At 56.8% G+C, this 27,950-nt stretch overlaps 1 protein-coding gene and 1 long non-coding RNA gene across 2 annotated transcripts in view; both read right to left on the bottom strand.

The window, feature by feature from the left end:
• The window catches only part of AGBL1 (AGBL carboxypeptidase 1), a 636,726-nt gene that overhangs the window by 355,886 nt on the left and 252,890 nt on the right, over window positions 1–27,950 (bottom strand). The gene's annotated exons all lie outside the window — the stretch shown is intronic.
• LOC138844586 (uncharacterized) lies at window positions 21,986–25,330 on the bottom strand. Its single transcript, XR_011380515.1, has 2 exons — window positions 24,812–25,330; window positions 21,986–23,803 (listed from the first exon to the last, which is right to left on the bottom strand). It is a non-coding gene; the product is annotated as an uncharacterized lncRNA (long non-coding RNA).

Raw genomic sequence — 27,950 nt, forward strand, 5'->3', positions numbered from 1 at the left:
TAGGATATATTATTATTTTATAATCTCAGCCAAAAAAGAAACCAATTAGAATCTACAAATATCTGGGCTGATATAAGAAAAATGCAATAAGAGTATCATTGATTAATCAGTAAATAATAAAGATAATTAAATTATTATTAATTATAGCTGCTGTTTAGATTTCACCCCATGGCCAGGAGTTGAGCTAAGGACTTCATAGGCAGCGTCTTTGTGACCCTGACCACAGACACAGGAGATGGTGTCTTCTGCACTGGATGGATTAGGGCTCAAACAGTGAAGCTGTGGGGCCGGGGGTGGCACCCTAGGTTAATGCATGCCTGCAGCGCCATTATCCCAGTGGGTACTAGTTCAAGTCCCTGCTCTGCTCCTGGTCAGCTCCCTGCCAGCGCTCTGGGGAAGCAGCCCAAGATGACCCTGCCAGCCACGAGGGGGACGCAGAGCTCCAGGCTTCCTGGCTGCTGTGGCACTTGGGAGTGAACCAACGGATGGAAGATGCCTCTTCCTGTCTCTGTCTCTCTCCCTCCCTCCTCCTCTATCTCTACCTTTCATATAAATCAATCTTTTGTTTTTTTAAAAAAGGGGAATTTGCAGCCCCGAAGTTATTATGTAGCTGAGATGGAATTCGATTCTATGTGATGATGATAATCAGAAAGGTTTTACATAAGCAGGGAGTGACCCTTGTATCTCAACAAATGAGATGAATAATGTAAATTTCCTGTAGGTTGAATTTAAAAGGAAGCATGTGGCCCCACTTATTCAGAAAACACAACTAAAAACCTGATGCAGCTCAACTGTCCGAGGACATAACTGTACGTGGCTGACTTTCACCCCCCGACTGCACACTGGAACCACCCACGGAGCTGTAGAACAACGCTCCAGGACTCCTAGTGCACCAGGCCTGGGGCAGGGGTTAACAAAGCAGCAAAAATGTGAGGTTTCCGATCCCCGAGCACGAACCCTCTCCTGAGAGAGCTGACAGTCAAACGCACCGTGCAATGGGCCCCTGTGCATGGAACGTGGGGCCACTAGCCCTTTGTCTGGACCTGCCGAGATGTGGCTCCCACCAGGCTGCCATCCGTGGAGTCAGGGGCACTGGGAGTCAGTGGCAGGGACATTGGTGAGCTGCTGGCGTGAGTCCCTGTGCAGGGCCGTGCTGGCTAGGTGAGCACACGAGAAGGCACCCCAACACGCCACTGACGTGCCACTGGCTTCACTGGTTTTTTTTGAGTAGGCCAATGCAGCTCAGATCTCTGCATACAGAGCCACTGAAGTCACTGACCACAACATCGAGCCCAAGTCTGGCTCCCCGTGCTGGGGCTGGAAGCACCTTTCTCAGGCGCACACACAGCACAAGGAGGCTGCGCTCACTGGACGCACGGCAGTCCCCCAGCACAGTCTCAGCGGGGGCCTCCGGCCCTCTCCCCGCTCTACACGTGTCTGTGTTGGGCACTGTCCAGCAGGTGGTCTGCTGCCTCACCACCATTCACTATGGGATCCTTGCAATGGGCCTTGAGGTCGCAGCCGGCTAGTGCGGAGCAGGCATTCAGTCCCTGGATCCGTGTGCCCCACAGCTTCGGCTCTCAAGCCCCTGAACACACTGCTCAGGCAGAACCTCGTCCACCAGCCAGGGCTCTCACGCTCGGCTTCAAGAGAACCAGCGCAAGCCGCCTCGGATTCTCCTGGAATCACGTCCTTCCCTGGAATCACGTCCTTCCCTGGTCCGCGCTTCTCTGCTTGGGTGATCCTTCCGAGGCAGCCTTGGGAGCAGCTGACCTTATAACCCAGCACTGTCACAGGACTGCGGCTGTTGTCCTCGGCACCACTGTCTCCCTGCTGACTCCAGATCCACCTGCTGTCTGAGTTCCGTGTCGTCCTTTCTTCCCTGAAATGTGCTCAAGTTTTGCTCTTCTTCCTCTAAGCCCCCTTATCGGTTTGATATGCATCTCTACATCTTTAGTGCTCGGTGTTAAGGAGTAACATCTGTATGCCAGCTTCCCTTATTTCCCACATACCTGCCAGAAATGCTCCATACAATAGCCTGTCAGCCAACTGAGTTAAATTCTACATATTTAAAATTCGAAGAAATGTTATTCCAAAACTCACATTCTTCAACATTTTTTTCCTTAAGTTAAATTCATTGTTACACTAAATGCCCTGCTCATGGTAAAAATTTCAAAATCACATCTGCCCCCCTCCTCTGCCCTCGCCCGCCTCACTCAACCAACTGCTAACTACGCCTGCGCACCCGGCCTCACCACACTCCCTCCCTACAACCTGTCGCCCTACATATGAGATTGGAAGCTTGATCACGTTGGGTTACGGTGGGGAATTATCACCTTCTGATTCACCTCTCACCATCCGTGTGAACGACAGGGCAATATGTACAGATAGATCAGGTGTATCCTGTAGGTGTTAAAAATCCACTGTTGATTATGAACAAAGGTCTTTTGTAAAAATCTTATTTGAAAGGCAGTTACAAAGACAGAGAGAGAGAGGGAGAGAGAATATGCTAACTTCCATCTGCTGGTTCATTCTCCAATGGCCGCAACAGGCAGGGCTGGGCCAAGTCAAAGCCAGGAGACTGGATCTCCATCTGGGTCTCCTACAGAGGTGGTAGGAACAAACCATTTGATCCACCTTCTGCTACTTCCCAAGCACATTAGCAGGGAGCTGGATTGGAAGCCGAGCAGCCGGGCCTCAACAGGCACGCCCATATGGGACGTCGGGACCACAGGTGGCAGCTTGACCCCAGCCAAGGTGTCTTTACATCTGGGTCTGAAAATTCAGAACCTTCACTGCACTGGCGTGGCCCTTGAGGGTGTGTGCTCACGTCTTGTGAGCGCCCGTCTGACCTCTGTGTGAGCCTCTGCTTAGTCACAGGAGTCACCCACGAGATCCCGAGCAAGGGGGCTGGAAGTCACTGACTCCGAGCAAGGGGGCTGGAACTCACTGATCCGGAGGGTGGCCAATCGCTGTGGGGAGCCAAGAAGAACAACCTGGACGCTCGCCACCCTGTGGAGCGGTGCCCTCTCCCTTTGTGGGCTGGGGTCCCTGGGCTTCCAGCCCCCTGGAGCCCACGGGGTGCACCGCTCCTCTCCGACGCGTTCCTGTGCTCTGTGCTGTCCTCAAGGAACATTTCCTTCTCTTCCAGTTGGTAAACCCCTCGGGGTCAGAACCAGGTTCCCACCTCCTGGGAGTCTTCGAGTGACACTTGGCCAGCAGGTGCCAAGTAGGTAGTTGAAGCTGATTTTTGGATTCTCTGCCTGTTTGGAATTAGATTTAGAGTAGAGTTCCTGAGTTTGTTTTCACCAGGTGGAAGTTTTGGTTTTGAGGGATGTAAAACCCAGCTCCTCTAGGATGAACGACTCTGGCTGATGCTACCGAACGTCTAGACACAGATTCCGAGGCAGACGAGCCTGATCCAGAAGCCAGGACATCCACCAACTGACCATCACGGTCGCCAGATCCACCTGAGAGCCTCAGAAACTCTGCACCAGGGAGGAAGACAGGCATTTGCATAATTGCAGTGGGAACATGAAGAGGGAGAAATGCAAAGAAATCCAGAACGGAGGCTCCCTCCTGCACAAGCTGCTCTCAGGGGTGGACCTCAGTGCACCCACCTGGGCAGGTGTCGGGAGCCCGCCGTGCCACGGGGCTGTGGGGCACCCACCTGGGCAGGTGTCAGGAGCCCGCCGTGCCACGGGGCTGCGGGGCACCCACCTGGGCAGGTGTCGGGAGCCCGCCGTGCCACGGGGCTGTGGGGCACCCACCTGGGCAGGTGTCGGAGCCTGCCGTGCCACGGGGCTGTGGGGCACCCACCTGGGCAGGTGTCAGGAGCCTGCCGTGCCACGGGGCTGTGGGGCACCCACCTGGGCAGGTGTCGGGAGCCTGCCGTGCCACGGGGCTGCAGGATGCCCCAGAGGGCTCCACAGGTGCGTCTGGCCCAGGCAAGTCCCCTCCTCGAAGCGACAGAGCAAGTGATGGCTTCATATGCTTGATCAATTGGACTGAAAAGAGCATGAAGAAAGCAGAGACTGAAGGGGCGAGGGAAGGCAGGTTGCAGCAGGGACTCGATCATCTTCCTCTAAGCTCGGAGGTTCCTCTCCTGGCTTCCTCCAGCTTCGTCCTGATGCACACAGCTCATCCTGCAGGCTCCCGCTCTTCCTCCTCTCTCTTTCCTCCTCCTCCTCCTCTCTCCCTCTCCGGTCCCAGTGTTTGCAGGGAGCTGGCATGATGGATAACACGTGCTTTCACACACTGTGCCATTTATCACATGACAGCCCCAATCCTGCGACCGGGCCCTTCCCCATGTGTCACTGTCGGTTTTCACACAGCCCCAATGCATCAGCAGGAAACAGTCTAGCGCCAGCCCTGCATCCCAGCTCGGTCCAGGGGCTGGGGGTGCGGAGCCCCCTTCCTTTCCACCGCATCTGCTTGTTTCAGCTGCTCCTGCTCCTGATACGTGGATGGATGGACTCGTCCAAGCTCGGGTCGAGGGGAAGCTGGACCACAGACTTATGCTCCGGGCTGGAAGTGACAGGGAAGGCAAGTCTTGGGCAGGAGGCCACACCCACCACATCCCTGCCAGAGGCACGCTTGTCTTCACAGGAGCACAGTGTCCGCCACACTTGGGGACGAGGACCGTCCAGGGATGGAGTCCGCAATCCAGACGGACGCTGGTACTGAAGGGAGGAGAGTGGATGGCGTCAGCCAGCAGGCAGGTCCCCTGACGGAGCCTTCACTAGGGCTGCTCCGACCCTGGAGGAGCCAAAGTGTTGGGAGGTGGTTCTCCTCGCAAGGCATCATGCCAGCAACATCGCCATGGCAACAGGTCACATCTGAGGAAGCACCAAATGCTTCACGGGTCACAGGCTCCCCGGTTTCCCTCTCCAGACCCACGGAAGGCTCACCTCCCGCCAGCCGGCATCTCCTCCAGGGTCAGGGCTTCAGGCCACACACACACCGACGGCGCTTCACCGGCAAGGCCTTGGAGCGAAGGAAGCCGAGAGGGTCCAGGCTCCGGAGTTTCTAACCTGGGACGTTCTTGCTTGCACTGGGACGACCCGGCTACACACTAAGAGGTTTCCTGTCAAAGTCCCAGCTGGAGAAAGTCTTCACGTCTATCTCACGTGCACTTTTCACTCCTGCGGGGGGGGGGGGGGTGTTTTAGTGCACCTGTCTTGACTGCCAACCTCCTTCCGTGCCCAGGTGTGGACTTTGGTGCTCAAAAAGCTCAGGTGTGGGAGCATGTCCGAGCATGTCCGAGTTAGGGGTGCTCCTCCTGCCAGCTCGCAGGTTTTCCTCCCCACTCAGATGCCCCGAGACAAGGCGGCCTCCACCTCTCCATACACAAGGCCCTGTCCCACTGGACAAGGAAACGCATTGTCAAGTTAAGGTATCTCAGTGTTTTTTAGCTTTCTGTGGGGGGGACAAAGAGTTCAATGATAATGTTCCTTCCTTCCTTTTCCAAGATGGCACCTGATTTCAGAGTAACCATGAAGGTGGAGGGCGGGGCAGGCAGCCCCTGGCCTCGTGCTGCAAAGCCCTTAGGTGCGGCACCTGCTCAGGCGGGGTGGCTCTGGTGCTGGCCCCAGTGCCCGCCCCTTCTTGTCCACAGCCCTACTTTCACTGAAAGGATGATGTCCCCTGGACCCCAGTGGCCACCTTGGTCCCCAGGGTCTGGGAGGGAGACCAGAGAGGGTCTCAGCTCCTCTTATCCTTGCCACTGTCTGCCTGTGCTGGGTTCCCACAAAGGGCATGTCAGGCCAGAATCCTCACCCCACTATTTCCCGGGATGGGCATTTGACGAAAGGTGGGGTGGAGCACTAAGTGTGGTGCCCAAGCGGAGCCACCACACCTGCGCCCTATCAGGGTGCTGGCCTGAGTCCCAGCTCCGCTTCCAACCCAGCTTCCTGCTCACGGCCACCCCGGGGGCGGCTGCTGATGGCTCCGGTCTATGGGTTCCTGCCATCCATGTGGAAGTCCTAGATGGAGTCCCAGGCTGCTGGCTTTGACTTGGCCCAGCCCTAGCTGTGGGGAGCGAATCAGCAGAGGAAAATGCTGTCTTCCTCTCTCTGTCTTACAAGTAAATGAAAATAAATAAACATTTTACAAAGAGACAGGAAAAGGGGAGTGAGGGAGCCGGTGGGGTGAAGGGAAGCACGCGTGTGAGTTCTTGTCAGGGATCCCACGCACGCACCCCACCGCCCGCTGGCAGACAGCAGTCGCACCGCCCATGATCCCAGTCCATGTGGCCCGAGTCCCTGGGCTGGGTGGGGAGAAAGAGCTGGTGGCCACCCTGGCTCGGCCACTGCAGTCCAGCTGAGGGCAAGTGTCCTCCCCGACAGGCTGGCCTCTGGGGTAGGAGATCCACAGGGGGTAGCCACGGCACCCAGGCCACAGCAGTCTGCCCCTGCCCCGGGACCCTCTCACACAGCAACCTCACCTTGGCTTTTTCTTCCAGGACTGAATGCAGACAGGAGCAGCAGCCCCCCGGCCTCCTCCGCACCCACCTCCGGACTTCCCCTAGAGGGTGGCCAAGCCGAGCTTTCCTGCCCGTGACCGGAGGAGGCTTTTCCCTGCCCTCGCCGGCTCCACCTGAGTCTCTGGGGAAACACGGCTCCTCCACACTCATCTGCTCCTGCAATGAAGCAGGACGTACCTTCCTCTTTCGCTGACCCCACCGTGTGTCCTCCAACCTACACACCACAGGCTGCACAGCCTCCTGGCTCCACACACCCAAATGTGTCAAGTGAGCAGCCATCGCTTTCAGGGCTCCCAAAACAGACGGTCCCACAGCAGTGACCCCCGACAGCCCTTCACAAAATCTGCTTGGCCGGCAAAGCTTCACCTGCTAGGTAGGAGCTGGCCATCTTTCCTGGGTCCCGGCTGCCAGCCTTGGTCATAACCGCATCTCTGAAGGTCTGCTGTCCCCTCCAATGGTCTGATTTATGCTCTGAGCCCAGGGTCCACTCCTGCGCTGAGTTCGATCCTGATGCTTCTTCCTCTTTTTCCCACGCCTTCCTCTGCCCCTGATGTCTGTTCCACTTAGCTCACGTCCCAGTAAAAGCCATTTCTACTCCTGGCGGCTCCTGCTCCACTCTGACGAGAACGCCGTGGAGTTTGGTTGCTGCTCCCTGGCTCGCGCTCCCACCGCGATCACTAGCGCGGTGGCACCCAGCAGGAGGCCACGTTACATGCGCCAGTCGGTGCTCCTCATGGTGGCAGCGTCAGTGATGTCATTCACTAACTATCTGCACCCATTTCCTGCCTGATAAGAAAACACACACAGGACGGTCACCAGGAATAAATGAAACCACATCTGCAAAGTGCTTAGCACAGCCCGAAACAAAGTGAGGGCCCCGCTCTGGCCAGACAACAAGTCCCCTTATCATTCTTCTGGCTCAACCCGTGCAGAGGCTGGACAGTCGCCCTGTCCACCTAGACTTTGACGGACTCTTGATCGTCACCCAACTTCTGCTCAGTGGCCTCAATAATCTACGTTTCACGGTAGCCCAGTCACAGATGAACCAATCACGAGTGTACCATGCACTTTTTAGCATTTTCTCAGTTGAAAAAATTTTCTTTTTTAAAGCTTACACACAGCCTCCAAGAAGATAGCATTAAGTTTTCCAATGCAAAGACTCAGATCCCAAGGAATGGTTTTCATTTTTTTTTCTTTTTTCTTTTTTCATTTTTTTTTTTTTTTGACAGGTAGAGTGGATAGTGAGAGAGAGGGACAGAGAGAAAGGTCTTCCTTTTGCCATTGGTTCACCCTCCAATGGCCGACACGGCGATCTGAAGCCAGGAGCCAGGTACTTCTCCTGGTCTCCCATGGGGTGCAGGGCCCAAGCACTTGGGCCCTCCTCCACTGCCCTCTCGGGCCACAGCAGAGAGCTGGCCTTGAAGAGGGGCAACCGGGACAGAATCCAGCACCCCGGTTTTCAAAGTATAATAATGAACACAGTGTTTCCATTTCATAAAAATATAATATGGCTGCACAGGACTCACAGACAAATTACAGTGGAAAATTAGTCAATAAACTTTTATTACAAAAGTCCTTAATGCTGCTATTAATATGGAGGAACTTAAAATTAATTTCTATCCAGAGCAAGATTCACTGCAGAACTCCAGAGACAAGGCTGGCTGGGCACCCAGGGAGGCCCCTGCAGGGCCCGTGGCTGTTGGCAGCTGGGATGTGTGCGTGTGTGCCTGTGGGTGACGCAAGAACCCGCTTAGGACAGCTGGGCATGCTCTGTGTGCACAGACCCTCACCCGGGCTGCACTGGTGAAAGAGGGCTGAGCAGGGGCAGTGCACAAGACAAAGAGAAGGCCCCCTCACCCCTGACACCTGAGGGGCTGGGCGTGGTGCAGAGCCACAGGACAGCACCCAGATTGGGGGTGTTGCCACCTGTCCTGGTGGGAGCCACCGTCAACTTCTGCACTGTGGCGGGTGCTCCGTTCTCAGCGCTGCTGTCGGCTCTGCGTCTGATCTCCACAGAGTCCTGCTACCCTGAAGCGCATTTATTCCAGGATGCGTCCACTTATCCACCCAACCTTTGCACGGATAACGCTTCAGTACTGAGCCCTGGACAACCAAAGGTGGGCGTCATCCTTCCTTCTTGGAGTGTAGTCTCCTTGGGAAAAAAATAAGATCTACACACTAGGCCCTTCCTACGGAGCCAGAACGGAGCTACCTGTGTTGTCAGCTGAGAGGCCACCTCCCACACGGGCTCCGAGAAAATACTTGGGGAGAACGCAGCAACCCTGGCCAGCAAGGGACCCCTAAGACATTAACCAGCTTCAACAGTTAAGTAGCGCACATCACATAGGCTTGCTTGCTTGCTTTCACTTCTGCCTACTTGTGAAAACTGGGAACATCTGAGCCTTGCCTCGCCGAGGGAAACAAGCCGGTGGGTGCTGCCCCAGCCCAGTGTCAGCGCCAGGACTTCCGCGTGCCCGCACTCCCAGCCCAGCCACTGCAGACACTGGGTTTGCCATCCCCAGGAAAAGTTTTAAATATCAGACAGGGACTGGCAGCCAGAAGGGAGTGGAGGAGGAAGAGAAGTGCCAGATAAAATACAGACTGCCGGGTACATCTCAGTTCCAGATAAACAGAAGATAATTTGTAATAAGCACAGCCCCTGAAATGGTGCAGGGGACACACTTGTACTCAGAAATCTGTTGTTTGTCTGAAATTCAAATTTGCCTGAATGTCCTGTATCTTTCTAAATGCATTCGGGAATGGAGGGTTGGGGATGCAGTGCTCAGCTCCGATGCACTGAATGATAGAAGAGGCAAGGAGGACAGGAGAAGCGAGTGCCGCTGCCAGCCCGGAGCGTGTGACTGGACAGTCCAGTGCGGTGCCGCCAGCCCAGAGCGTGTGACTGGACAGTCCAGTGCAGTGCCGCCGCCTGCCCAGAGCGTGTGACTGGACAATCCAGTGTGGTGCCACCGCCAGCCCAGAGCGTGTGACTGCACAGTCCAGTGCGGTGCCGCCGCCAGCCCAGAGCGTGTGACTGGACAGTCCAGTGCGGTGCCGCCTGCCCAGAGCGTGTGACTGCACAGTCCAGTGCGGTGCCGCCTGCCCAGAGCGTGTGAATGGACAGTCCAGTGCGGTGCACTACCTGCCCATCCTGGCCCCTGCTCTAGGAGTCAGGTCACTGAGAAGGGGCTGGAGGGCGCTGGGTCCAGGATGGCGCAGGTGGCCATGGGAAGAGGCAGGGTTGACCTCAGGAGGCTTGAGTGCCTCCCACCCCCACCCCACACAGCTGCCTGTGACAGAGCAGCAGCAGAGACTGGGGCTTTTTAGCCTAGCATTGTGCACCACTCAGCTTTTCACCACCCCCACCCCGGCAGCGTTCCCTGACGCTGTGGATGCCCCTACACAGGCTGTCCCCGCGGTGGCTGACTCGGCTTAGGGCCAGCAGAGCCTGTGATGGCAGTGGGAGCAGGACCAGCTGGGCTGGACAAGGATGGGCACTGGACGGAAAGCCTGGGAGAGCCCCAGGCCACGCAGGAGGAGGCAGCCGCATCTCTCTCTCTGAAAGCACCCAGCAGCTCAACGGCGGTCTCAGGAAGAGACCCCGGGAAACACCCCGTCGCCAGGAGCAGCTTCTCCCCATCCTCTACCGTGGGGAGGAAGTGGAGGATGCCTGGGCTGGTGCTCCAGGGGACCAAAACCATGTCCACACTCGGGCAGGGTTTGGGCAAACCACACACAGAAGCTTAAAATGCGATCAGCCCTGAGCAGCACTTGGTGCCGATGTTTCTCTGTCGGTCTTCAAAATGTCAATGGAAGATGCAGATGACAAAAAACCGCATGGGCTGCAAAAATGCTTTGTGCCAAAGGGAAGGTGCCTTTCAGTTCCATTTTCCACGAACTTCGCGAAGCACCCTTGTGCTCACGCTAATACAGTTTCTTCCAGTCGAAATACTTTATAAACTCATAAAAGTGACGATCCATTCAGTGTCCCCTCTCTGGATACAGGAAAGTGGGAAAAGCTGGTCTTAAAAGATGCTGTCAGTGGAAAAGCCCCAGAAAAAGTCTTCATTTGGCATAAAGCAAAAACAAGCACAGCAAGACCCCCAAACCCCGTCAGAGCCCCAAGCACGATGCCGGCGTGCCCAGGGTCAGCCAAGCCGCTCGTGTCACCTCCGGGAGGCGCAAGGCTGGACACAGAGCTCCTGACTCCCTCGTTCCCTTCAGAGTCGTCAGCGGCTCCTGAGCACCCTCTGAAAACCTGTTCCATTACACTAATTAACTTCAGGCACCCACCCCTTATTAGAGCTGTCACTCAGCCTGTTAGTAAAACAACAACTTGGAGATCACGGCTGTCAAGCCACATTAACAGCCTCTAATACAATCTGTCCCATTAGCTTGGAGCGACTGCCCTCCCAGCGGGCCCTCTCTGGTCTCGGCCACTGTGCCGAGGCTCACCACTGCCGGTCACCTGAGGGTGCCACTCAACACCCGTGGAGGGGACTGGATTTTCTGCACCCCAAGCTCTTCTTGCATCCCGAACTCATGCTGGGCAGGACCTCGGTTGTCAACAAGAGCCTCACTCCCAGCAGACACACTGGTCTGTTGTCTAGGTTTTCGCCAGGGTAAGTCCACGATCACGCACATTTCCTGTGTTAGCGACTTATTTTCTCTTCTTCAGTGCATCTTTGCTGCAGTGCCTCTTCCTCCCCCAGCCCACCTGGCTCTCGGGATGCACAATCCGGGCAGGAGACAGAATTCCCATCAGCCTCAGCCCCAGGGTCCCCTACACACACCCCGGCCTGACCACCACAGAAGTCAGGGCGGTAATGCCTACATGCACACAAGTCTTGGAGCTGACGTCCTTGGTGAGAAATGTGTCCACAAGGGGAGACGCAGGGAGCTGGGGAGGCTGTGTCGCAGTCACCCCAAGGTGCCGTGTCTGGGGAAGGCAGCCCAGTGCGATGCTCCCTGGGAATGTACTTCGGCCAAACAGGAAGCCTGTGTATCTGCTGATGATTAGGACACATCGTCCTGGTGTTGATAATCAGCCACAATAACGCTCGTCTAGGGTGTACCGAGCATTTATCATATGCCAGGCTCAGCGTGAAGCACTTTGCATGATTTTTTAATTTGACCAATAGGCTGTTGTCTTCCCGAATTTCCCAGAGGGAATCTGTGCTGAACACAGGTTAACACAGGTGTCCAAGGGGAACAGCCAGGCCCAGAGCCCATCTGCACTTGCAGCACACGCGAGGGTGGTGTCCAGCCTAAACAGCCACTTCAGGCGCTCCGAATTCTAAAGGCACTCACTGAGTCTCAAACTCTGTGAACACATAAATCTGTGACTTGAACTTCTCATTCTCCTGGAAGTGACCCTGAAAGTCAGCCTACGGGGAGCACCTGTCACAGCTTAAAATTGAAGACACAGAAAATATGAAGATGTCAACCCCACCCCATCGTGTCAGCCTGGTCCTCACTCAGCAAGAACGAAATGAGGCTCCCCACGGTGGTGAGTAGCCACCTCCTGGCCCAGCGCCTCCTCCGTGCCCAGAGAACCCCACCTGCCTCCACCCAGGTCCCAGCTCCGGACGGAAGCCATGGCGGAAGTCAAGGGCATACACTGGGAAAGACAGGAAATCCTGCGGGCGCCTTTTCAACGCGGGACCCACGTGCCCGTGTGGAGGTCACCTGGGTGGGCTGATGCCTCCTCTCCTCTTAGGTAAGTCGCGGGAGGAGCCGTCCCCGTGGGCCACTCACACTTCTCCCCGCCCTGCCTGTCTCAGTCGAGCGGATGTACAGGGGCCTGAGCACGTGCCGCACACACGCTCAGTAGGAAGACACACAATCCAGCACACACCCTCATTCAGAAGCTCCGAGCATGGCCGTGGCTGCGGGAGCAAACTACTCCCGAGCCCTGCGACAGACAAACACTGAGCACGACGTGTCCGTTTCTCCCGCACAGAAGCCGCAGCGGCACCAGGAACCTCTCCTGAGCGGAAGCCCAGTGCCACCAGCCACGCTCTGCCCGAGACATTAACTGCTGCGCGGCAATGCTACAGTGCCATGATCACCCTGGCATTCTCCCGTGCCGGAGCCTTTGGCAGCAGGTAGCAAAGCCGAGGACAGGGGAGCGACTAATGGGTTCTATTTAAGGACATTTGATGAAAATGTTGACTGGCCCATGACCAATTTTATTCTTAGCGCTTAAATGTTAGTTAGTTAGTCAATTTGAATGTTAATTAGCCATAATGACAAGGAGTGTCTCTTTTTACGATCCTCTTAAAATGTGCCCAGGGGCTAATAAGCAATGGGTGCATCCCATAAATATAATAAGTAAATAAATTAGCATCAGTTAATTTAAATGTAAGCAGACTGCGCTATGCGGCTCTTTCTCACTCCCTAGCTCCCCTCCCAGCGCTCTCGTCCTCGCCTCATCAGTTTCATGACCCACACAATGCACTCCACAGCTGCAGAGCAAGGTCAGGTGTTATTGGATTCGGGGTAAAGCCAGTGGGCCTCTTCCACTCTTCAGACACGCGCCGTCCCAGAAGCGGGCGGGCAGAATAAAGGTCACAGGAAATGAGACTCGTAAAACCACACTTCCACACACGCCAGCTCCACTGCAGCGGTCATCCTGGACAGGCAGTCCGGTCCCCAAGGGTCCGTGGGGTCAAACGCCCGCCTGCCTCACTGTATGGAAAGCTAGGACGCCCGGCCTGCCGAGGGAGTAGCCCAGGGTTCCCGGGGTGAGCAGGCTCCATACTGTGCCCAGAGTCCCCCCAGGCCAGATCCACTGGAACTCCTGGCAGGTGCTCTGGTTTGGAGTGGAAACAGGAAAACCTTACAAACGGGACCCCCAAAGCTGTACTTGTAGAAACGACATCCCTGGGGTGAGAGCCGGAGAGTCACAGGCCAGCCAGGAGAAGGGGCAGGAACAGAGCCGTCCAAGAAAGCGCTCTGCTGTTCCCCCTCGCCCACTCACCCAGCGGGTGTCGGTTTCTGGAATGCAGTGGTGCGTACGCCAAGGGTCCCCCAGACCTAACAGGGAAAGCCAAAGTCCCTGCCTGGGCAGGGGCGTCTTCCCCGGAGGTGCGAGCTGCCACACAGCACGCACCAGGGTTCTCCCAGGACGTGGAAGCCCTGTGGACGCGACTCTCTCCAGGAATCGCACGTGCACTGCAGATGATCCGCGAGTGGGGGCCACTGGTGTCCTCAGCTGGCGGGTTCAACCTGTCCCACTCAGTCCTTCCGCCACAGGAAACACGGAAGCGGCCTCCAGGGAACAGCAAGGAGCAGGAGCCCACACCTTCCTGGTCCAGAGGGAGCTGGCCAAGCTGCTTGAGGTCGACCTTCCTGGATCTGTGGACCACCCACCCAACATGCAGCCAGTGCCCTAAGAGGAGCGACGGGGCTTCATCTTCTCTCCAGGAGCGCGCTCCGAATCCTTGCCGGTCCGCAGAGGTGGCCCTGCCTCAGTGCCCACAGGGGAGCTCTCGGCTGTCACCCTCGGCTCCTCACACTGTGAACATGACACTGGCCCCCACTGACCAGCCCTGGACCTCCTGCAAGGGCCCTTCAGGCCTGCAGTACCCTCAGGGTGTGTCGGGCAGGGGCCACTCGCCTGTCCGTGTGACCCATCCCTGTGAGGCCGACAAGCCGGCCTGCAGGCACCTGCCAGGGGCCACACCCTACTGCTCACCACAGTGCTCTCCGGTCCCTGTGACTTCCTCACGTCGCTGGACCCAAGATAACAAAGCCACAGAGGAAAGGCTCAGCCGTTCAGGTCTCCCTGCTTCCCTCTGGCCCCCACCCGGCTCCTCCCAGCTCCACTGTCCATGGCAGTGATGGGTAAAGTCCAAGTGGAAAATTCGGTCAGCAAGGGTGCAGCAGAAAGCATGGCGGTCACTCTAGAGCGGAGAGGCTGGTGGCCCTTCACGCATGGGTCAGCCTCAGCAGTGGCGAGGCCCACGGCCAGAGATGCATCTGTGACAGAACAGGACAGATGCCGTGGACGCCTGTGGTCCACTCCCCGAGAAACACATCCACGAGAAAGACACAAGGCAGGTCCCAGTCGAGGGGCCCTCTGCGAGACTGTCTCGGTGAACAAAACCACAGCCCGAGAAGTGGCCAGAGCCGGGAGGAAGCTGCAGAGACGCAACGTTGACCGTAGCAGACGAGGACATGGACTTCGGCCCACGACGGTGTGTCGCCGCTGGCTGTCGGCGGGAGGGGTCCCCGGGCAGCTGGCCTGAAGCCCCAGAGTTGGTCCCTGGGGAGCAGCAGCCTGAGCCACACAGCGAGGCCCAGCGCTGGGAGCTGCAGTGCTGGGCACCACTGACGGCCCAGCTTGAGAGGATACGAGGCAAGTCTGTGGGCCCAGAGCTGGCCTGTGGGAGAGGCCACTCAGGACCTCAGCTCTGCTGATGGGCGGGGAGCTTTGGGGCAGCTGGGCTCCCTGCAGAGGGGAGCCAGGGAGGGCCAAGAGGGGATAACACCACCCCACGACACCAGGGTTCCTGCATAATGACCACGGTTCAGTCCAAGTGCTGCTGAGCGTTAGCTGTTAAATTAGCGTGAGTATTTAAAAATGCACGTCGAGTCCTACAGCTTGTGAGATGCTGCAAAACCACTCGGGCTGAGGGATTAAGTGAAACCAATCTTGTTAACCAGGACTAAGGAGTATGAAGGTCAGTGTGAGCTACAGAGACACCCACCTGCGTCCTCCCCGCCTACCGCCCAGACAGACGCTGCGGCCGGACACAGTGCTGGGAAGTCCTCGGACGGCGCACATGGGCTCACGGCTGCCCCTGCGTGTGGACGCCACGCTCTGGCTCATGGCCACTTCCTGCACGTGCACGCTGCGCACTGGGCTCATGGCTGCCCCAGCGTGTGGACGCCCCACACTGGGCTCACGGCTGTTCCATGTGTGTGGACATGCGCCCCGCACTGGGCTCACGGCTGCCCCTGCGTGTGGATGCCCCACACTGGGCTCACGGCCGCCCCTGTGTATAGACACTGTGCACTGGGCTCACAGCCACCCCTGCGTGTGGACGCCGCACACTGGGTCACGGCCGCCCCCTGGGTGCTGTCACTCCTCTAACCCTGCGAGGGCACGGGCAGCAGCTCCTACAGTGCAGATGAGGATTGGGATGAATTCAGTTTCGTGAAACCTGTCCAAGACCACCTTGGTGGTGAGTGGACACAGAAACCGACAGTCCCCAGACAGCCCGGCCGTCGTGGGGCGGGGCCCAGTTCTGGAAGATGGCGTCCATTGTGGGCTCTCCTGCTTACTCATTACCAAGGTCACTGCTGATGGAGGTCCTGGGACATTACGGCAGGGCGGGCCGGGTTCCCACCCCAGCTCTAACACCCGGAGAACCTGAGTAAGTTTCTTAGTCTCAGTTTCCCTGTCCAGAGAAGGCCGTTCAGCACGGCCCTGCCCGCACGGGGCTGCCACAAGACCACGTGGCATTGTCGCAGGAAATGCTGGGCAGACCCCTGGCTCAACAATGCCTTTCTGTAAATGGTGTGTCACAAGACAGACGGTGGCATCACCCCCTCGCGGCTCCTTTCAGCCCGCCATCTCCTGAAACACTGCCCACCTGCTGCACCTCCGGAGCGAAGCTGGTTCTCTGTGCTGTTCTCGCCTGCACAGCTCACTCCCTGCCATGGCTTGAGTGCATCCGGGCAGGGGCATCTGCTGGGGTCTCAGGCTGACCGCCCTGTGGGGACAAGACACCGTCTCTGCTTCCTAAGACCTGCCTCAGGGTCTGGCCCTTGACCAAATAATCCCATGTGTGTGAATGTTTTCCCTGTTTCTTTAATCCCCTCCATCCCCGAATTCTGCCTCTGGGTGCTGAGCAAATCCTGCGGACAGCACAGTGGAAACACAGGCCCTGCAGTAATGACCGGCCGTCCACGCATTCGCCCCGACACACGATGGCACTGGCATGATGCTTTGACACGCGACGTCTTGGCGATGCAAAGACTGGCCAAGTCAGTGAAGGCACTGCTTCCCAGGACGAACGCTGGGGCTCCATCGTACTGCGCCCTGGAGCCGGGATCATCAGAGGATGAAGAGCTGCCTGCCCCCGAGGCCGGCCTGGGCCAGGGTGAGGAACACTCATCAGAGTTGTGTACTGCTGCTGTTTGTTGCAACCGCCCGATCTTTCCTGAGCTCCTTTTTATTTCCAAGGGAGGCTCTCTTGGCATCAGAAGCAGCCGAGCGTAGGGACAAAGCAAGAAGGAAGCCTGATTTCCAAAACTGACATGTCCTGCAAGGGACCTGTTAGCGCTGATAACGGAAGGGCATGGACGTGGCTCAAGGCTGCGCCCCCACACGGCGAGAACAGAGCCTAGAATTCCAGAGCCGCGAGCATCGGGACACAGAGAACACTGTCGGTGAAGCCTGGCGGCCATCGCCCATCTGTGGGATCTGCACTGAGGGCCTGCCGGGCCCCGCTATGTTGCTGAGCCCGCAGTGGGGCTCACAGCCTAGTGTGCACACACAGTTCCTTAAACTCACACCTGCACAGAGAAAAGTGCGCACACACAGTTCTTTGAACTCACACCTGCACAGAGACAAGTGCGCACACACAGTTCTTTGAACTCACACCTGCACAGAGACAAGTGCGCACACACAGTTCTTTGAACTCACACCTGCACAGAGACAAGTGTGCACACACAGTTCTCTGAACTCACACCTGCACAGAGACATGACAGCACCTTCTTGCCCAGCAGTGACCCAGAAGCTGCGCACGTGGAGCCATGGAGCCTCCCCTCTCCAAGGGCCAGGACAGACCCAGCCCAGAAGCCAGCCCTGCAAGAGGGCAGAGGCAGGGCCCCCGAGGCCACACCAGCTGGGGTGTGACAGGAGCCTGGCCAATGGGGACAGGGAGCCCACCCTGCTTTCTCGTTCACACCTGGGCGTCCTCGTGAGCAGCCCCAGGGCAGCCGGGACGCTCGTGTGCGTCCGAGCCCTTCTGTGAAGCCAGTGCACTCTTGCCCTCCCACATCTCCTGGCATCACCGTCAAAGACACAGCTCTTCTAGAACATTCCATGGGCGATCAGCCTCCCAATTGTTTTCTTTCCCTCTGTGAAAGAGAAGAACACGCATCTCCAAAGGGGCAGAGTTACACAGTCGCGAGCCAGGAAGGGGTCTCCTGCAGCCCTCTGCCTCCAGGCGCGATTCACCGCTCGCTGGTCCCAGACGCCATGCTGGGGTCCACGCTCCTGGCTGAACCCCGCAGTCAGCGTGCGCGTCCTTGTCTACCCGAGCTCTCCTCTACAACTGTGTTCCTGCTGCTCGGTTTTCTCAGCGGAGAAATTAACTCATAAAGTAACAATTAAGCACATACTAAAAGCACAGCGTGTATCTTTTGAATATTGTCCAGGAGACATAGGGACACCAGAAAGTAGATTATGTCTAAGTACAGCAGCGGAGGAGCCCTGCGGATAGCAAGCAAGAAAGAAAACTAAGGAATATCAAGGGGTGGGCGGGACCTGACTCTTCCTAGAGCTTCCCTTCAATGCACGGCCTCTGCCTTTGAGGGTGCCGCGAGGACAAGGCTGCACGGTGGCCCTGGGCACAGCAGGTGCTCCCCCCGGTCCTCCCGGGAGAGTGCGGACACTGAGGGCTCCACACGCCCAAAGTTGCATTTGAATTCCTGTAAATGTTACCACCACGTTGGCGCAACTGTTTCAGCTCCCTTCCTTTAATCAGTTTATTTAGGGACCTTCTAAAAATACACAGAGGGGGCACACTGTGTGTGGCACAGTGAGTAAAGCTGCTGCCTGCAGTGCTGGCATCCAACACGGGCGCCGGTTCTAGTCCCGGCTGTTCCTGTTCTGATCCAGCTCTCTGCTGTGGCCTGGGAAAGCAGTGGAAGATGGCCCAAGTCCTTGGGCCCCTGCACCCACGTGGGAGACCTGGAAGAAGCTCCTGGCTCCTGGCTCCAGATCGGTGCAGCTCCAGCCATTGCAGCCAATTGGAGAGTGCCCAGTGATGGAAGATCCCCCACCCCCACCCCTCCTTCTCTTTGTAACTCTGACTTCCAAAGAAATAAATCTTTAAATAAAAAAATAATACACAGCGAACTGTACAGCACGCTGACAGCAAAGACAAGCTCCCAGTGACACGGGACCAGCCCCCAGGATCCCAGGGCCCTCATCTGCATAATTCCGGGCACAGACCCATCCCACCCAACACTGAGCCCCTTCCCTGACGTGGACATGGCTGAGAACGGGGCGGGGTGGGGGTGTCCTGCACCACCTTCTGTTGTATCTTCACCGAGTTTGCAGCCCAAAATGTCTGGGAGCAAAGCTTCGGTTTCCAGAGAGGACACAGCTGGGAAGCAGAGGAATCAGCAACACGGAAGTGGACGTCAGGCCAGCCGTGACCCCGCCCACCACACGGAGAGATGCCGTCAGTGTGCTGCCCATGGCGTGGGGCCCAGAAAGCATCCTCGGAACGATCACACCGACAGACGTGAGCCTGCAGGAACGGCGTGAACCCCAACACCTAACGAATGGTCCCAGAAACTGCAGGACCTACTTTCTTCTGGACTCCAGGCCTGCATGCCCAGAACAGACTGAAAAATTAAAACAACACGAAAGATGGAATGGCGGCATAAAGCTGGAAATGTCATCCAGGACTCTGGAGAGGCCCTGGTCTCCACTCGCAGAAATACTGCCTAATTAACGGCTCGCTGTGTACTAAAATGTCTCATGAAAGACACTAACGCTCACCCTGATGCAATTTCTGCTCTTGCTTATGGAGGTTGCAAAAAGGTCTAGCCCATTTGTCACCATCTTTGCAAAATGAGACTTTATAATTTCACTCTGTGAACCGTTCCTCTTCTCCCTCTGCCCATGAAAAACATTTTATCCAGGGTCCACGCCAGAAATTCGGTCAACCACAAGATCATCCGGTGACAAGAAAGTCGGAAGTGGTTTCTTTCCTTAACTGATCGCCATTTCTCTCAAACTACACTAAACACAAAACACACAACCGAGCAGACAGCATGCATGGCGGAGCAGCTGCCACCCAACTTGGGCAGCGTCGGTGCCAGGCCCTGTGTTCCGGGGGCAGCGGGCCTGCACTTGGGGGGCCGGCCCATTACCACGCTTGCTCTGGGCACCCTGTTTGGGGCTTCCGGGCTCCCGGTGGCTCAGGCTGATGCCACATGGAGGAGCCCCTCAGGGCGGACCCCGGGTCTTAGACGGCACTGTTCCTGCCAGCATGAACATGCCACGGGAACCCTCACAATTTACCCTGGGGGTCACCTCCATTGACAGCTGCTGCACTCAGGCGCCAGGCACACAAAGCTGATTCTCACCCGGTCAGCCTGCTGTCCTGACTCGCGAGGACAGGGAGAAACCCTTTGGCCAAGCTGGCTCGTGAGATTTCTGGACCTGGACCGGTCAGAACCCAACCCTGGCGGGGTCGGCCCTGGGCCACTACCCGAGACTGATTCGTCCTCTCCCTACCCATGAGACAGCCTGGACTCCTCTGATGAGGGCCTTTAGGTTGATTCCAGGGAGCCCTCAGTCTGCACCGCAGAGCTGCAGTCATAGCTGGCAGAGCCGTGCTGGTTTCTGTCCCCACTGTGTGCCCTGCTTTGTGTATCCCATGTGTAGAAATGAGCACAGTGCATCTCTGCACTGGGCCAACTTCGAAAGGGATGTCTGCTGCCTTGCCATGGCCACAGGCACGGCTTCCTTCACCCACTCCGTGGGCAAGCTCCCTCAAGTCTCCTCAGGCTTCTCCCCTCCCCTCTCATCTCAGTCTCAGCTTTCTCTCTCTCCCAGAGAATTAACGGATTTTCAGAACTATCTTTTAAAAGTGCAGATTCCCAGGGCCCTCTCCCTCCCTCCTGAATCAGATCATCAGTGTGGACGCCGTCACGTCAGAAGGTGCCTGACACGTGCAGGACGCATTCTCTGTAACACGTCACACGTGAACACGCTCCAGACCCCGTAGCAGCTACGATCTACTCCCACTCCGATAGAACTCCATGGGTACCACAGAGTGTGAAGTCAACAGACCATGATCCATGTGGGCACCGCAGCACCCACACCCCAGACTGAATCGTGCCGACAAGCCGGCGGAGCTGTCCATCCCAGGGACAGAGCATGACTGGTGCAAGCTGTCAATCACCAGAGGCGCCACGGAGGCCGGAATCGCACAGTCAGGAGCGGGGGGCTCCTCTCCCGCTGTAGGACGCTGTCTGCGCCTGCCCTCAGCTGGGGACAATGAGGTCGACACCCCCCGTGTGGGAATTAGGGGAAAACCGGAAGAAACCCGCGAACTCAGCACTGGCTTTCAGCAAATTCTGGATGAACGGGGAGGTGGGAGGAGCCTAGAAAAGGAAGCAGGAATCACAGACCCCAGCACCAAGGACGACTCAGCACATCGCCCCAGCTGCGTTCCGCGCTCTGGCAGGCGATTAGACAGGAGACGGAGCCCAGCGGCTGTCAGCGAGGAGCTGTCTCTCAGGACATCCTTGCGAGCTGTGCAGAGACCGGTTCAATGGCGGCTCTGAAATGGAGTAGGAAGAGGCTGAGTGATCACAACTAACGGGATCCACGTCTTCCTGTACAGTGTGAGTGGTTCGCTCGAGCTCAGCAGACCTATCAATGACACGTGAAAGACACGGGAGAACTCTTGTCAGCGCTGAAGGCCCATGAAATCAGCAGCCAGCCACATCAAGTGGGCGTCAGGTTCAAGGCTCAAAGTGTCCCATAGTCTCCCCGGAGAAAACCTGGTAAGTGTGACCTCAGGCACTCCATCCACCCGGGTCAACCACACACACGGTGACGCAGCAGGAAACCAGCAGGTCAGTGGTGATTAACAGAAAACAGGAATCAGCGGCTTCCCTCAGCCATGCACTGAAGGGAGCGGCCGTGGTCCAGGCATCAGGAGAGCTTGGTCTCAGGCTCGGGCCAGCATCTGGGTTTTCTGAATGGTGGTGTGACCATCTGAAGCCTGAGCCGTCCAGCAAACCAGGACCGGGATGTGACTGGACTCTGGACGTGCTGCCCGTAGAATGCTCTCTGGGCCCCCGACCCGGCTGCCCGCACCCCCTTGGGGGCTGCCTAACCCTCCCCTACTCTCATGCGGAGGGCTCAGGAGCAGCCCTGGAGCACGGCGTAATCAGGCGCCCCTTCCTAGGCCTCTCTGCAGCCATCAGTCACTCCTAACACTGCCCGGCTGTTCCCTGCTCTGTGCCCACCTCACACAGGATTAAGTGTCTCTCCCGGGAGACGTGCAGCAGGCATTTATTGAACGGATGGATGAACAAGGCGATTCAAACAGGCCTCAGGTGTGGAAGAGTCCAAACCACGCCACAGGCACGTGTTTGAGGGGTTGCAGATGCACACCCCGGGGAAGGGAAGACTCCTGGGGGAAGGCATCACAGTGGTCGTTAGCTCTGTCTAACGAGGAGCGGCTCCCCCGCTCAGTCACGGCACCGGAGTAGGAGCTTTGAGGGGAGATGTTCTTTTTGTTTGTTTGTTTCACAGACAGTTAGACAGTGAGAGAGAGAGAGCCAGAAAGGTCTTCCTTTTTCCATCGGTTCACCCCTCAAGTGGCTGCTATGGCCGGCGCACTGCGCTGATTCGAAGGCAGGAGCCAGGTGCTTCTCCTGGTCTCCCATGGGGTGCAGGGCCCAAGCACTTGGGCCATCCTCCACTGCACTCCCGGGCCACAGCAGAGAGCTGGCCTGGAAGAGGGGCAACCGGGACAGAATCCAGTGCCCCAACCGGGACTAGAACCTGGGGTGCCAGCACCCCAGGCGGAGGATTAGCCTAGTGAGCCGCGGCGCCAGCCAAGGGGAGATGTTTTAAGATGGTTCAACAGCTGATTCTGTAACAGGACTATCAGCCACAGAACACACCCCGGGAGAGGCCCACAGCTGCACACTGGCAGTGCCGGAACACGGACTCCAACCACACGGCGTGGACAGCACAAAGACATTTCTAGCTCAGGATGGAAGCTGGGCCGGCACGAGGTCCCCTAAGAGCTCACGGTTGCGTAATCAAGTCATAGGAATGCAGCCCTTGGTAGCTCACTCTGCGGAGTAACACGGATGGGGTTTTTGTCTGAGAGAAAGTGCGTTCATGGAAATACCACTGGCCAAATGGGCTTGACCTCATCTGCTAGGAAATTGGGTAAATTTTACAAATAGCATCAAATCACGAAGTGAAAGATTAGGTTGAGCCAAGTGATTCTGAATATTCCTTTGGATATAAAATCAATTCTGTGCTATTCAGTCGCTTTAAGTGACTCACGCAAGGGGAATGCATTGTTTTTCAAGGGATATCCACTGTGTTACATGCATTACGGGCAAGCCTCTTGATGGCAAATCCACTGAATTAGAACATGCAATAACTCAGTGTCAAGACGGTTAGATTAATAGCTAGATACTGAATTACGTTAAAAGAAAAAGCCTTCCCACATTAGATCAGAGGGGCTTCAGTGACCTTGATGACCGCTGAAGGGAGTCTCACTGTCTGCATCGCTGGGCTTGCTACCACAGGTGATAGACACTAATTAATCTCCCTCTGAGAGAGCCCTCCCAGTAAAGGCCCACAGGCATGGGGATCCTGTGCCCTGGCACTGGAAAGTACAGCCCAAGCTCTGGGCATGTTCAGTCAACACTGTATTTAGGGTAAAAAAATTCCACTATGCCAGCATCAAATATCCTGACATCACATCAGCATAGGCCATCTCTTCACGCATACAGCTCCCCTAGATCTTATCAAAGTCACAATTCAGTTCAGAGGAACCAGTCAAAATCTGGCGATTTCTATCCAATGTGCATCTTCACCTGGGCTGAACTTCACTCGTTTGCTTTTTAGCCAAATACCTGAAGAGGTAGACTGCTCATTAGAGAGGCCTGCACAGTTAGAGAGAGGACACCAGAAACGCAGTGTGGGGACACGGGCCTGCAGACACCGAGGCTGTCATTGATTCGTCAGGAAGAGAACACATTCCTGTGTCCTCTCCATCTTCATTGTCTTGACTATGAAGTCCATGACTAATTATTATTTTTATATAGCTTTATTTACATTTTGTATCTTAATTTCTTGGGCCTTTGTGGAGTGCTACTAGACACCAGGCACACTGCACAAAACTCTGGATTCACAGTGGCCGGTTCAGAACTGCTGCTCGGTCCCGTTGGTCTGTGGATTGCTGTATGCCTCCCCATGCTGCTTCCCTTCCTGCAGGCCTGGGATAGATCGTAGTCAGGTGCCGAGTGACTCCTCCTTTGCTGCTTTCTCTCATGACCCCCTTGGCTGCTCAGGGTGTTCCGTAGCTGTCCATACAAATTTGAGTGTGTTTTCCAGTTCAGTGCAGAATGTCACTGATATTTTGATAGAGCCCTTATAAGCAAACCTATGCATCTGTAGCCACATGACCTCAAATAAACGTGCCAAGAACACACACTGGAAAAGAAAGACACCATTCAATTTCAACTACTCATGCAGGATCACACCTGACCATTGTCTCTCAAAACGGATTAAAACCTGAATGTAAGATTTGAACGCTGAAACTCCCAGAAGGAAACGTAGTGGAAACAGTTCAGGATATTGGAATGGGAAAGAGCTTTTGGGATCAGATCCAGCAAAGCACAGGAAACAAAAGCGAAATAATACACAAATGGGATTTCATCAAACTAAGGCGCCTCTGCACAACAAACGGAACAATCAGGAGAGTGAACACACCGTCTACAGCACGGGAGAAAATATTCTCCGATTATACCCGAAAAGAGGTCAAGAACCAGAACATGTAAGGAACTCAAACTCAACAGCAAAATAACAATAACAACAAATGGACAGATTTGACCAGGCGTTTCTCAAAGGCAGACATTCAGACTGACAATTAAGATCACAGAAACGAAGCTCAACATCACTAAGCATCGGGGAGACAAATCAAAGCCGCCACGAGATTCCGCCGCACTCTAGGCAGCGCGGCTGCTACCAAGAGACAAAAGGCAACAAATGCCGGTGAGCGTGCCGAACGGAGCCAACGCTCACACACTGTTGGTGGGAAGGTAATAACCGCAGACACCATGGAAACAGTATGGCGGCTCCTGGAAAAACTAGGAGCTGCCACAGGACCCAGGAATCCAACCACTGGGGTAACAGCCAAAAGCAATGAAATCCCTGGGCCGAAGAGACGCCTGTGCTCCCAGACCCAGGAGCGCATCACCAAGGCGGGCCCGTTCAAGCAGCTCCGGGAGGGCCACTGACATCCCCACGCGGGGCCCAGGACTGCTCACATTTCAACAGCACTGAGAAGTTCTGCAATGAACACCCCTTACCAAAGCTAGGCTTTAGCGCTGTCTAATGCAGGCGTCTCTCAGCACCAACCCGCAGCCTGCCTACGTCTGTGAAACGCTGGCCTAGAGACGTCTTTGTTCTGCCAACTCTCAGGGGCCTCCTGCACGCCCCTCCTTCATTTTACTACTTGTGTCCAAGCTCATGTGCTCCCCGTCTTCCTCAGTACCACGCAGAAGCCCCCACTTCAGTGTCTCCGAAGGCCACAAACACGTTCGTCCTGCGACGGCCACCGGGGAGTGGGGGAGACTCTCAGACCTAGACTTCAAATTTACTTCTAATGCTGTGGGAGCTCAGATTTTAAGAATCCACTACACCGTTAGGGCATCTGGGTTCTCTTCTAGAACGCTGGAGTGAGGCTGGGTTCCTGGAGACACAGCTGCCCTTCCACAGTGACGTCACAGGGCTCTGAGACAGGCAGACAGTGGTGAGCAGGCAGGAACCGCCCACACACAGAAAGCCAGCCACGGTCACATCCTCTCTACCCAAGGCTGCTACCTAACCCCGACTTTCTCATGAGTAACGGCAGGATGACACGGACGCTCGCAGAGGGTGGCTGTGGGGGGTGGCCACTGGGGTGAGAGCCACTGGGGTGAGAGCCCAGTGCCGGGAAGCGTGTAGTAAGTGGTCGATGAATGCCAGCCATTTTCTCATCGTGGATGGTGGTGGCAGCAGAGACGGTGGTGACGGGAGGGCGGCGGCATCTTTGTCCAAACTCTGCCTGTCCCAGATTTCAAACGTGTTGGCGCCCAAGACCAGGCTCCGACGGTGACTCAGGAGAGCGTGGCCACGTGATGGGTTTATCAGTGGGTTTGAGGCAGCAGGGACCAGGCTGAAGGGTGACGCTCAGCGGCGCGGCGAGGCCTCTGAGCCTGGCCTGTCATCCACACCAGGACGGGAAGGAAGCCACACAGTGGTACCACACTGGGGCTGGGCTCAACACAGAACACACAGCTCAGCGCCCGGAGGGAGAGACGGCTCCAACAGGAAAGCCTGGGAAAGACGGCTCTCCCGAGTAGAGAACGGCCGCAGTCGATGAGGAAAAATAACTGCTCTGCATTTCCACTGCAGGCCAGAGGACAACTGGACGCTGACCGCTGTGGGGCAAAATCAGATTGGCCGGAGAGAAAGGCCCTTTGCCCCGGGACTGGTGAACACCGTGTGTCCCGCCGAGGCAGGCACCGTGGCCTCCGCTCGGAGCCCCACAGGCGACGGGGCCAAGGGGAGGTCTGTGGACCGTGAGAGGGCAGCGGGCTGAGGGGTCTGGTGCCATCCCCGGGCTCAGGCGACGAGGGGACTCGGCTCTGTGCCTGTCCCCGCGGGCACAGGGCTGCTCCCTCCGCGAATCTCTGCCATGTCTCCCCTTCACAGACCCGGGCGTGTTTCGAGAGCTCTTGCTGTCCTAGGAGGCCGCGTCTCCAGGCAGAGCGTCCGCAGGGCCGGGGACGGTGCCGGCAGGGCTGGAGGACGGTGCCAGCAGGGCCGGGGACGGTGCCGGCACGGCTGGGAGATGGTGCCGGCACATCAGTCACTGCTCTGGCAACGCCCCTGCCCTCCGCTCGGCTCCGTTACTTTTTATTTATTGTAATGACTTCAGCAATAAGATTTGTTTCCCTGTTATATATATGACCATGCAGAGTAACAAAAAACATAATAGCCAAGAAGAGTTACGCTTCTTATTTATCTCCTTGGCCGTTACTGGGCCGGGGGAAGGGCGGGGAGCAGGGAGGAGCCGTAAATAGAGGAGAACGCGCTTCCTGGGGAGGAAGCGTATGGAGGCCCATTTGCAAGAAGGTAGCAGGGCAATGGGGCAACCGGGCCACCGACTCACTCACAAGGGCTAGGGCAGCTCAGAGGGAAGTGACCGAGGCAGAGGCCACCTGAGGCCAGGCCGGGGAGGGGGCCTGCATCACCAACCGTTACAGGTCCTGTTACAGTTCCCACCTGGTGGGCAGAAGGTTCCAGAATCACAGAGAATCAGGCCCTGGGTGGGCCAGTGCCCTCTGGCCTGCCGTGGAAGAGAGAGTCTCTGCTCCCACTGGCTGTGTTTCTCTGGATCCCGAGGCTGGGGCGGAGTGGAGAAGGGACCTGGGCTTGGCACAGGCTGCACTGGCACAGGCTCCCTCAACAACCCCAGAGGCGCCCTGAGGGAGGCTCCGGGCCCACCGTCGCCAGTTGCTAAGGGAGAGGAGCCGCATCGTTCCGTCCACGCCAATGGACCGACCACGTCTGTTTAAAGGAAAAGGGCGCTTGCTGCAGCCCACGTTCTAGGCGCCCTCGCCTGCTGCGTTTTCTGTGCAGTTCGTTCAGGCCTGGGCCCACTCCATCACGGCCAAGCACAAGGACGACCAGAGCTTCACCAAGAGTCTACTCAGAAGCCTTCCCTGCGGAATCCTACCCACTCGGGGCTCATCCAGGGACCTGAGACACCACACAAGGGAAGCAAGAAAGCGACCATTTCCACAGCTCCGCTTGGCCGTGCAGAGCAGTGAGGGCCATGGAAACGCAGGCACCAAGCCCGGCTCAGTCCTCAGCTTTGAACCTCGGGCATTGACGGTGATGCTAATCGTGATCCGGCAAGTCACGGCGGTAAGGGTCCAGGTGCCCTTAATGAGCTGAAAACACGGGAGCAAGGTTAAGTAGGTCAAGTGCGTGTCCGCTGCCACACAGCTGGAAGGAAGCCGGATTTGCCCTCGGCCCGAGTCTACGGATCAGAATTCTCACGGCGATCATCCAGGGGGACAAGAGCCCAGGGGAGCACAGGAACGGGGCGGGGGGGTGGGCAATGAGGTCCCCTCTGGGGAGGGAACCAGCAGGCGGAAGACACTGTTCCCTCGCGCCCACTCCCGCCCTGTGTCCTACTCTGCCTTTCAAACAAACAAATCTCTGAGAGAGAAACTCAGATGGAGCAGGGATGGGCTCCCTCTGCCTGCACGAAGGCAGAGCCCCTGTGCCCCGGGGCCGCTCGCCCCTCCAGCTGCAGGCACCTGCCTCAGGCAGCCACGCAGGGAACATCACGGAATGCGGGGTGGGCGTGAGGGAAACTGAGGACTAGCAAATCCACCCTGCACCCAGGCTTCCAAGTGCAGCTTCAGAGCGCGGGGACACGGCGCCCAAGGGGGA

Source organism: Oryctolagus cuniculus, chromosome 12, assembly GCF_964237555.1.
Source record: "Oryctolagus cuniculus chromosome 12, mOryCun1.1, whole genome shotgun sequence".
Lineage (NCBI taxonomy): Eukaryota > Metazoa > Chordata > Mammalia > Lagomorpha > Leporidae > Oryctolagus > Oryctolagus cuniculus.